This window comes from Oryctolagus cuniculus, chromosome 2, assembly GCF_964237555.1.
Source record: "Oryctolagus cuniculus chromosome 2, mOryCun1.1, whole genome shotgun sequence".
Taxonomy (NCBI): domain Eukaryota; kingdom Metazoa; phylum Chordata; class Mammalia; order Lagomorpha; family Leporidae; genus Oryctolagus; species Oryctolagus cuniculus.
In genome coordinates, this window is record NC_091433.1 from 78965730 (window position 1) to 78977725 (window position 11996).

The 11996-nt window shown below is 51.5% G+C and overlaps 1 long non-coding RNA gene across 2 annotated transcripts in view; it reads left to right on the forward strand.

Annotated features, from left to right (window-relative positions):
- The window catches only part of LOC127487306 (uncharacterized), a 30006-nt gene extending 19015 nt beyond the window's left edge, over positions 1–10991 (forward strand). For both annotated transcript variants that reach the window (XR_007914060.2, XR_011386881.1), the window contains exons 3-4: positions 1063–1149; positions 3775–10991. This is a non-coding gene — a long non-coding RNA (uncharacterized lncRNA). The remainder of the gene's footprint in view (positions 1–1062; positions 1150–3774) is intronic.
- Positions 10992–11996: the final 1005 nt, after the last annotated feature.

Here is an 11996-nt window from a genome sequence, read left to right on the forward strand (position 1 = left end):
AACAGACTCAACAACTGATTTCTATTTTCCACAAACTTTGGGCAGCGACCTCATGTGGAAACCTAGGACTTGAAATTCTGCTGTCAAATGGTTCATGACTCCATGGGGCTGTGGTTTCTGGCTCCTTCTGTCCCCAGTAAGAAAGCAAGTCCCCATTTCTCTTTTGTAAAGCATTTATTTTATTTATTTGGAAGGCAGAGTTACAAAGAGACAGAGGCAGAGAGATAGTGAGAAAGAGAGAAAGAAAGAGAGAGAGAGAGAGAGAGAGAGAGAGGTCCTCCATCCACTGGTTCACTCTCCAGAATGGCAGCAACGGGCAGAGATGCCCTGATCCCAAGCCAGGAGCCAGGAGCTTCTTCCAGGTCTCCCATGTGGGTGCAGGGACCCAAGGACTTGGGCCATCTTCTACTGCTTTCCCAGGCCACAGCAGAGAGCTGGATCGGAAGTGGAACAGCTGAGACTAGAACCGGCACCCATATGGGATGCCGGCAATGCAGGCAGAGGCTTAGCCCACTGTGCCACAGCACTAGGAGAGGAACTGCATATGCAAATGAACCTAAAAGACCAATGGGTTACTTGGGAACACTGTTTAAACACTGGCTTCTCAATGAAAGTATAATAAAAAGATAGAGGACAGTGTCTACCACCAGGAACTACAGAGACAGAGCAGTCAGAAAGTGGTGCTCTTCAATTCTGTTTCATTAAACTATGAGCATCTGCCACTGGGTTATATTTCAGAACACTGTTCTCTCACTGGAGTTTGGGTTCACTGATTCCTGGTTATAGATGAGAGCTACGTCCTGATGTCATCACAAAGCCATTGTCCAGCTACCCCCGGGAAGCCTTCCCAGTGACCGCTAGCCCCAGCCATGGCGGGTGACTCCTTCTTAGCACCCTCCAGTGCGGGGCAGGCCTGATCTTGCCGTTTGACGCTGGGGAGGCGCTGGGCCCCTTCTGTGGGGCAAGCCCAGGCCGCCCGCTTCCTAACAGCCCCGAGAAGGGAGGCATCTCAGGGAAGGAGAGATCTGCCAGACCGGCCTGATTTTATTCTTTCCACTTCAGATCTTGTCACTCTTCTGGGGAGAGAGAACCACTGGACAAAACACCATGTGACTCCCACTAACTGCAGGATACAGTCCAGACCCCTTGGTATGACAGATGAAGTGCCCATACTTTAACCTCAACCTTCCTCCCCAATCCTCACCTTCCAACACTCTGCATAGCCCACCAGCCTCCGCGAGCTGCTTGTCCTTTCTCTGATGTGCCGTATTTTTGTGCTATCCCGTATGCAACAAGGCCCTTTGTCCTTGTAGCAATTTGGTGAACTTGTCCTACAAGACCCTGCTCGAACAGTCCTCTGGGAAGCCGTTCCTGGCTCTCACTGGCAGATTTCTATCTTCTCTCTGTTCTTCCTTCAGGCCCTGGGAAAACTTGTAGGATGACACATAAGATTCTCTAGGAGTTATCAATGTGTGTGTTTATCTCCTCCATCAGTTGGTGAGCTCCTGACCGGGGGCTATGACTGCTCATTGTTATCCTCTGACCCAGCCCAGCCTGGCCAGGGTAGTCTCTAGGCAGTGCTGAGTGACCGGAGGAACAACCTGGAACCAGATTTTGGAATAGCCCGATAGCCCAGGTCGAGTATTCAAAATGAAGGTAGGGAGTCTCAGGAGAAAATATTAGGGCTCACACTTAAATTGATGCTTGCCAAAACTGGCAACAAAAGTCATGTCTTCTAATATTTTATGCGAATGGATAATAGAATATGTATCTAATTTGGAAATAAATACACACCTTAAGAACAGGATGTGCATTGATAAATTGCAGCCAACTGTTATAAGCAATGGGAAGCCATTCTGAAGGCTCAGAAAACATGCCCCAAGAAAGTGTATAAGAATCAGTCTTACAGAGGAAGGTAGGGTCATCAATCAATATGCTAAGAACTTACAAGGACCAGGCCCAAGAGATAAGACAAGCATAGGAGTGATAGAAATGGAGGAAGGAGGACCTACTGCAGAACCACTGTCACTTTGTTCATTATTATCTTATAACAGCGGGACCGGGTGGCACACTGCTGGCAGTAAGGAGAAGCAGGGAGAGCCCCAGGGAGCTCTAGAATGTGGTCCTTGTGCAGGTGAGCAGGCAGAACACACAGGGAAGGAAGGCAGAGTGCTTTGCCCCAGGCTTAGATTCCATATAAGGGAGACCTTTTTATAAAAGCTGTCCCCATTTGTTTGAAGGTGCAACAACCCAAGGCCACCCATGCCAGCCTGAGGTTTCTTTGTAGACACTATTTATAGCTTCAGGTTGTGGCAACAGTGTTGTGCAACTGCTGTGGGACAGGACGGCTGGCCTGAGCCATTGTCCGGTGAGTGACTGTCTTCTGGCTGCTTCCTGCAGGCTTAGGAAACCATGCGAGAAGGTGGATTTGTTTGTCAGTTGAGCAACCTGTCCTACCTATGCCTGAAACTCTCCTTTTAATAATTAACCATCTCTTAAAACATTTGGGTTGTGTGCTCAAGGCCAAGGGGACCCCAAGAGAGAGAGGCGGAGAGAAGGGGAACAGGCCAAATGAAGGGATGGAGGGAGAGAGGGGTTCCCTACATCAACAGTTTATTCATTCCACAAGCACTTATTTAGTGTCTGCAATGTTCCAGGCACCACCCAAGGCCAAGGGTTTCAGAGTCGAGTAGGATGGGATTCCCATCTTTACAAAGCACGGCCAAGTGGAGGAGACAGACGTGCACACAGAAAACAACGGGGAAAGGATAAGTCCAGTACCACTGCTGGGCCTTCTTTCTGGTCTCGCTGCCTTCCAGAGAAGACAGAGCAAGAATTCAGACCCAGGAAAATGGGTCTCAGACTTTAATTACCAACACCTGACCCGAAGACGCGTGCTTAAAACGCAGCCCCCGCCGGCGCCGCGGCTCACTAGGCTAATCCTCCACCTAGCGGCGCCGGCACACCGGGTTCTAGTCCCGGTCGGGGCGCCGGATTCTGTCCCAGTTGCCCCTCTTCCAGGCCAGCTCTCTGCTGTGGCCAGGGAGTGCAGTGGAGGATGGCCCAAGTGCTTGGGCCCTGCACCCGCATGGGAGACCAGGAGAAGCACCTGGCTCCTGCCATTGGATCAGCGCGGTGCGCCGGCCGCGGTGGCCATTGGAGGGTGAACCAATGGCAAAGGAAGACCTTTCTCTCTATCTCTGTCTCTGTCTCTCACTGTCCACTCTGCCTGTCAAATAAATAAATAAATAAATAAAACGCAGCCCCCTAGCTCAGCAAGTCTGCATCAGTGGCCTCTGTGTGGAGTCCAGGGCTCTGCCTTTGTCCAGCTCCCTGGAGGATTCAGATGTAGGGGGTCCAGGACCACAAGAGGGCACTGCTCTTCCAAGCCCAGTGGGAGAATCAGAGCCTGCGACTGTCAGAGTCCAGAGTGGCCAGTCAGCCAGGAGGCTGATGGAAGACAGAGGAAGAAAGAGAGAGGGAGAGAGAGAGAGAGAGAGTGCAAGCATGGGGGCAGGAAATGGAAAAAGATAAGCCAGGGTATGCAAAAGAAAGGAATGCAGCCCTAAGGAAGTGAGCGAGGTGCTGGGGGCTGCTCAGCTGGCTGGTGTCCAGGCATTAGCCATGACTTTTTATCTTTATCACGTAAACTTGCTGCCTTAGCTAGGCAAGCAAAGGGCAATGAGCAGAAATGGAATTTGCCAGAGCCTTGGGCATAAGTAGTCCTCGCGGAACTCAGTCTTGTCTTTATTGTGCCTCTTGTTTCCCTTATAGACACCCCGACTGCAGCACGTTGCTTCTGCCAGGCTTCTCCTCAAGCTGGAAGCTGCCACAGGCCACTTCCGGAGAGGGAGGCGGCCGTAGAGAAGATGCACACACCTGATGTTATCTCCAGGAGCTCCGTCTGCTGCACGCCCCTGCCCTGCACAACCCTCCAGGCTGAGCCACTGACTGCCCAGCTTCCGCGGAGCTCTGATGGCCCACAGCAACTGCCACTCTGTGGTCTGCACATCCAGCTCCCCACCCTGATTGCGGCAAGGTTGTTCTTTCTCTTAAACTGGACTTAGGCCCACAGCTGACCCCTGGGTGCATGTAGTGTGACTCCAGTGCCTCGTGGTCCCTCTTCCGGGTCAGGTAGGCTGCACCGGTGGCTCTCGGCACATTCTGGAAGTGTGCTTTCCCCTGATCCTCTCTGAATGGACCTCTCTTGTCTCATTCTGTGATGGTGAATGGCAGGGTTCTTGTCTTCATACAAGCAAGAATTCAGGCACGAGACAGAGAGTAGTGGAAAGTGAAATAGCAAGGTTTATTAGGGAAAGGACATCCATAAGAACGATGGGCACCTCTCCAGACAGAACCTGAGAGAGAGTGCCCAGGTGCTCGGACTCGGGGAAGAGCGAGATTACACGGTTGAGTGGAGAGAATACCCCTGGCCAGGCCAGGCGGGCGGCTCAGCATAGAGGCAGAGGGCTGAGCGCACAGTCCAGTTGAGGCCAGGGGTTTTAAGGAGATGGGTCTTTGTCTTCACACATCTCCTCCTGAAACAAAAGACTTTATGGATGAAATACTAAAAAACTCCTATCTGCATTTTCCCCCTGAAGGTATCAGACAGGAAGAAGCCTAGCTGGCGCCGCCCTGGGTTAGAGGAAGGGTGAGCAAGACCCCCTGAGGATCGGGATCCGAGCAGGATACTTGAAATACAGATACTGGGCTGCATCTGGAAGATTATCAGGCAGAAGGGGCGGAGCCCCCTACCTGGCAGGTTATCAGGTAGAAGAGGGAAGGGCAGGATGCAGATACTGGACTGCCCCTGAACCGTTATCGGGATGACTTTGAGATGCATAGATGTCAACTCTTTAGGCCTTTATGTCACACAGACAGAAGCTCATATCTGACTTCCTACCTACCTCAAGCAGCTCCTCGAGTGTACCCTTCCTTGTGAATTCAGCACTGCTACCTGTTACCTGTATGATTCTGGGCAAGTTACTTCATCATCCTAAGGCTCCATTTGCTTACCTATAAAATGGGCTTATAATTGTATTTACTGTTAAGGTTGAATGAGCTGATGCCTGAAACTCTGTGGCCCTCAGTGCTTGCTCTTCTCATTACACACACTTGTATCCTCACTTTCCCTCTAATCCCCATGGATACAGTAGGGTAGGTGCTCAGTAACATTTATTGAATTAGCCATGATGATGTGTAATTGTATCCCTGCACCTGTCTATTAGAACATCGTCTGAAGTGTGCAATTCTGTATCCCATTCATACATCAATATTGTATGCGTTTCCCCCCGCCAGGGTTTGTTTAGAGTGGAATTATCTAAACAAGCCCAGGCAGTCTCCTCTCAATCACTCTTCTTTTGTGTCCATACCTCCGGGTGCTTTTCTCACTTCTGTTTCCATCTGCACATTTGCTTCTGAAAAAGCAAGCAACTCAAAAAATGGTGACTGTTTAAAAGGGCCTTAAACAGGCTGCATTCTCTGGAGGAGAAAGGTACAGAATTCTATCAAGCCTGCTATAAAGGTTTGATTTCAGTTTCTCCCCTTGCCCATTTCCCCCTGTGAAATGAGCTGGGAAGAATTCAATAAACCCTGAAGTCCCTGTTAATTGCAATGGTTTATGACTCCTTTGTGCACGGCTAGACTTTGAGGCTCTGAAAGGTAAAACAGCTTTTGCAGACAAACTCGATTTGACTGCCTACAGATGGCCTCCAACTTCTCCAGCTTACATGGATTCAACTTAATGATTTCTGAACCTTGTGATGGTGCCGAAATCATATGCATTTAGTAAACTCAGACTTCAGAGTCTGAGTTTTGACCTTTTCCCAGGCTAAGGTATTCCACACAACAGTCTCCCCACACCAGGCGATAGCAGCGGCCCACAGCTCCCCGGCAGCCCTGCCATCAGGAGAGTGTAACACCGACGCCCTGGTGTGCGGTGTGCTGTGTTGCCCGGCTGTGGTGTTTGGTAGGTTCATGTAGGAAATGCATTTTAGTCTTACGGTATTTTGAAGTTATGATGGGTCTGTCGGGACAGAGCCCCATCGGAAGCAAAGGAGCCCCAGGAGCCCCAAGTCTGATAAAGATCACCATCATGTCTGGAGCTTGCCCTGTTGACCGCAGGTCTCTGCCACTTTGCTGCAATGACTAAAAGCTGAATGTGTGATTGAACTAACTGTCGAGACATCTGGTTGACCTCCCTTTGCGTTCAGGAGTTCTGAGAAAGGAAACATAGAGGAACAGAACTTGGTATACATTAAGCCCTTCGTAGAAATTTTGACCAGATATTAGAAGATTAAATCCAAACAGGAAATGTCTTGCAATAATAGGTGAAAAATCAGCAGCCAAACAGTAACCACATTTACTGCCCATTCAGGAGAATCTGCCTGTGAGTCCCACAAGCACCCAACCCATGGAGGCTGAAGGTGGGGAGCCTGTCCCACCTGCTCCTCTGTCCTGAGAGCAGGAGCCCCGCCCACCCTCCTGTCTCTTCCTCCCTTCCCACCCAGTATCCCTCACTTTGAACCCATTCTTCCTCTGAGCCATTGTTTATCGTTGTATTTTAACTCCTACTGTTTTTTGTTTTGTTTTTGACAGGCAGAGTGGACAATGAGAGAGAGAGACAGAGAGAAAGGTCTTCCTTTGCCATTGGTTCACCCTCCAATGGCCGCCGCGGCCAGTGCACTGAGGCCGGCACACCGCGCTGATCTGAAGGCAGGAGCCAGGTGCTTCTCCTGGTCTCCCATGGGGTGCAGGGCCCAAGCACTTGGGCCATCCTCCACTGCACTTCCCTGGCCACAGCAGAGAGCTGGCCTGGAAGAGGGGCAACCGGGACAGAATCTGGTGCCCCGACCGGGACTAGAACCCAGTGTGCCAGCGCCGCAAGGCGGAGAATTAGCCTATTGAGCCACGGCGCCGGCCTCTACTGTGTTCTAGGAAGCATTTCTACTGAAATTTACAGTTACCTCTTCTCCCGGCAGGTTGTGCTAGGTGCCCGCTGGGCCCAGGCCAGCCCCACTCTTCTCAGTGGCCAGTGGCAGCTCTGGCTCCCCAGTACCCTCATTCTTGATTGACTGCTGGTGATTGGTTACAGAGAGGCTCTCCTGTCTCAACATCAATCCAGAGACAGTGCAGTACAAGGCAGTGCCTGATGAATCATCCACTCGACGTTTCAGCTTCATCTATGGGAGGCCCACGTGGAGAAAGCACCGTGGGTCTCCCAGGGAAGAAGCAACCAGCCCTGCTTGGGGAGCTGGGGAGGATTTGCCGGTAGAGAAAGGAAAGAACAGCCAGGAACAGCATGTAGAGCGTATATGTCCTAGAGCAGGGTTGGTGTTTAGAAAACAGCAGGGGGCTCCCAGCAGCTGGAGCACAGTGTGTATGGCTGGAAAGTGACCAGAGGTGGCGCTGTGAATGCAACGCGAGAGCCTTTAGATGCCACCCTGTTGGCAACGATATCATCATCAGATAACTCAGCAAGGAGCTGAAAGCTGGTAGGACTCGCAGCATCCCAGGGGCATTCAAGCAATCAGAGGTTAAACTTGAGAAGCATGAGTGGGGGAAAGACCCCTAAAGCAAGCAGTGGTGTGCTCTTGACCTGGGGAGACTACTGTAGAAAGTAGGGGTATAGGGGCCGGCACTGTGACATAGAGGGTAAAGCCGCTGCCTGCAGCGCCGGCATCCCATATGGGTACCTGTTTGAGTCCTGGGGCCCCTGCACCATATGGGAGATCTAGGAGAAACTCCTGGCATCCTGGCTGCTCCACTTCTGATCCAGCTCTCTGCTGTGGCCTGGGAAAGCAGTGGAAGATGGCCCAAGTCCTTGGGCCCCTGCTCCCTCGTGGGAGACCCAGAGGAAGCTCCTGGCTTCGGATGGGCTGAGCTCCAGCTGTTGCGTTCAACTGTGGAGTGAACCAGTGGATGGAAGACTTCTCTTTCTCTCTCTGCCTCTCCTTTTCTCTATAGTGGTCTTCCGGTGGGCATCCCTTCCTGTGCTCCGAACCCACCCCGTACTCAGCAGGAGGACAGTCTGCATCAGCGGTGAACACCCTCAGCCCATCCTGACCCTAACTCACTGGCGGTGCCTGGTGTCAGAAGCTCGCCGGTAGGACATGCTGTGGCTGCGGTTGGATCACCCCCGCATGAGGAGGACGGCAGGCTATTCTGTGCCTCCACCACGTCCCTCCGACGGCTCCTACACCTCTTCCTCCCAGACCACAGGGGCTTCCTACAGTGGACTCACCACCACGTCCCCAGTGGCCCTGGGAATTCCTCCACCCTGTCCCTGTAGCTTGCTACCCACATTATGCCTATGCTTCCTACCAACAACCTCCCACTCTGCCTGCCCTCCAAGGAGTCCTGGCCCTGTTGGATCCTCTGCTGAGCTTTAAGGTCGCTTCTTAGTTCACATGAGCCACAGGCGAGCCTGACACAACCTAGATGGCCAAGACCCTACAAGCCAGCCCAGTTCCTTCAGTGTAGTCCACTAGCGGCTCCTTCTGGAACTTCCGGTGCCCATGCTAAAGAGCATGAGTGGGCTCTGGGAGGTGAAAACCTCCTGGGGTCCATGACAAATCCTCCTACTTTGCTCATTCCTTGAGTCACCCAGCAAATATTGGTGGAGAGGCTACCAAGTCCCAGATTCATCCCGCAGTGCTGGGCACTCAGCAGAGAAGGTTTCAGGCCAGGGCCCTCCTGTTCATAGAACCTGCATTCTCATCTCAGAGTGAAAGAGACAACATCCGTGTCAAATCATACATAGCATCAAATTATTGTCAATGGCTTTAAGTCTGAAGACAATTTATTGCACAATATGTAAGTGACTGAGAAGAAAGGACTGTTGTAGACAAAATGCTCAAGGAATTATCCAACAATTTGAATGATAAAAAGCAGTCAGCATGCCAATTTTGGCAGTGCTATGTTAAGTTTAAATGTATTGCCTGCAGGGTGGGTGCTTGGCACAGTGGCTAAGAGGCCAGTTGGGACCTCTGACCCCATATTGGAGTGCCTGGGTTCAAGTCCTGGCTTCAGCCTCCTGTTCAAGCATATCCTGGACAGTAGCAGGTGAGAGTTCAAGTACTTGGGTCCCTGTCATCCATGTGGAAAACTTGGACTGAGTTCCTGGCTCCTGACTGTAGTGGGGGATTGAAGCACTGGATATGAGATCCCCCGCCCCCCTCTCTGTCTGATGAGGTCTCAGACAGAAAGGAGGAATCTCTTATTGGGAATCACACTAAAGGCCATCCCTGTTACAATGTAGCTAAGGACTTTCTACCTTTGAATTGTGTCCATCCCTAGGCCTTTATGGAAGACACAGTTTAAGAGTCACAAACAGGATATTTGACTGAAGAAACTACCAAGTAAAATATTGAAGGTGCAATAAAGTGTGAGAGGAGAGAAATTATTCAGAGATGGGGAGCAGGGTGGAAAGATTTGGGAAATTTGCAATGTGACCCTGCGAAGCGCGAACACGTGCCTTCAGCAGAGTGAATGAGGGATGTTCACCTTTTGCTAAAGAGGTTGCTAGGAGCAGGAGGGAGCCAGGTGCTGGGGAAAGATTCTGAGGCTGCCTCTCCCACCCAGGCCCTGAGCAGGACCTTGAAGGCAAGGTTGAAGCAGAGCGTTCACTGCCCTGCCCTGCCTCGAATCCCGCAATGGGGTCGCCCAACCACCCCAGCCATGGCCCAGGGGCTCCAGGTGCGGCTCAACTCACCGCTCCACAAGGCACAGCTTCAAATGAGGAGACATGGGTGGCGCTGAGCCCTCAGGCATGTAGAATGCAAGAATGGGGCAGCTTTCACCTAGATCTCAGAGGATGGCACAGACCACCCAGGGACCCAGGCAGAGCTCATGCAGGGGCGGCACCATGGGAAACAGCCCCCACTGGGGCAGTGCCCAGCACAGCCGCAGGAGGGAGGGCCCTGCGGAGTCTCCATCAAGGCGATGCCGGCTGGAGCCCTGAGAACAAAGCCCCCGCAGGGTGTCCCCATCAGAGCCCCACTAGGGTAACTCCTACTGGGGTCAAGCTGGCATGGGATAAAGTAGCTAGCTGAGCTGGAGGTCACAAACCACGAGCCCTGGATGCCCTATTTTCATCCTGGACCTGGGGAAGCATTGCCATGGAAATACGCATATAAGCTCCATGTGGAATTTTATGGAGGGGTCATAAAGCTTACAGGTGAGCACATCTCCTCCTAACAGGAGGTGCTGGGAGGGCTCGCTTCTTCCATCAGAGACAAGGGTGAGAGAAAGTGCTGAGGGCATGCCCCTCTCTCCACTTCCCTCCCCCCGCCCTGGTCTCTGGCCCACCTGAACTATGCCCATGTTAGGTGTGTGTTTGCTTTCTTAGTTTTAAAATAAGCTTTATCACGTTGGGCACTGTATATGTGCCTGTGCTTAAAATGCTTTTTAAGTAAAAGGCAAGGACCTGGATTAAAATTAAACCACACTTCTCCCTCATCAAAACAAGACCCTGAAACTGTAGCACCGTTCACAGCAACAAAAACCTGGGAGAGCTGGAGGGCTGAGACCCCCAAGTTGGGAGAGCTGCTGGGAGGAGGCAGCCTGGAAAAACCAGAGACGGGGCTGCCTTGGGGCTTGAGGGCCCAGCTCCCTCCGTAGAATGAGGGAAATGAAGTCGAGACAGGATTCTCCACTTTAAGCCTGAATACGGGGTGGGTGTTGAGCCCAGTAGTTGAGATGCTGGTTGGGACACCGCATCCAACACTGGAGCGCCTGGACTCAAGTCAGATCTGCGCCCAATTCCAGTTTCCTGTGATTGCTCACCCTGGGAGGTAGCAGGTGATGGTTCAGGGAGCTGGGTCCCTGCCACCCACAGGGGAGACCTGGATTGAGGTCCTGGCTCCCAGCTTCGCCCCAGTCCAGCCCCAGGTGTCGGAGGTACTTGAGGAATGAACTAGTAGATGGGAAATCTCTGTCTCCGCCTGCCCCTCCCTTCCAAATGAACAAAATGAATTAATAAAAATTTTTTTCAGAAGGCAGTGATGTTTTCCCTGTTGGCTTTCTGACTCACTGTGGATTATTTGCTCCTTTCTTCTTGCCTATTTCTTTCTCTTGGAATGAGAATTTCTATCCTGGGCCTGCCGCACTGTTGTATTTCGATAAGATCACAGGTAGAGGGAATTTGCCTCAGGATGAATCCTGCCCTGAGTTTCACCCGTGTCTCATCCAGATGAGACTCAAGACCTTGCACCTTAATGCTGATCCAGGAATGGATTAAGATTTAGGGCCACTGGGGTGGAATAAATACGTTTTTCATGTGAGAACGACGTGAATTTGATGGCCACAGGTAGAGTGCTGTGGTTTGAATGGATCCCCTCGAGAGTGTGTGTTTGAAGCTTGATCCCCAGTGTGATAATATTGGGAGCTGGGGTCTAAGGAGAGGTGGTTAGGCACGAGCGCTCCACCTTCATCCATGGATTAAGGCTGATTATGAAAGGGCTTGAGGTTGCAAGTTCACTCTTTTCCTCTCTCTCACTCTGCCCCTCCTGCCTTCTGCCATGGGCTGATACAGCAAGAAGGCCCTTGACACTGAACTTCCCAAACTCCAGCACCATGATAATTGAATTTATCCTCTTTGTAAATTACCTTGTTTGTAGTATTCTATAGAGCAGCTCAAAACAAATTCAGACAGATGAGCTGAACGTACTAAGTAGAGAGTCCAGCAAAAGTGCAAAACCTTAAGGTGGGAAAGAACTTGGAAAAGTAGAAAGAACAGAGAAAAAGAACAGTGTGACTGGCTGGGCTTGATGAGCAAAGAAGTGAAAAAGAAAAAATGAGTTCAAACAGGGAGACACAGGCCAGATTATATCAGGCGCTGGTTAAGTTTTCGTAAGACATTTGCCAGGGGGCTGGCGCCGTGGCTCACTTGGTTAATCCTCCGCCTGCGGCGCTGGCACACCGGGTTCTAGTCCCAGCTGGGGCACCGGATTCTGTCCCGGTTGCCCCTCTTCCAGGCCAGCTCTCTGCTGTGGCCC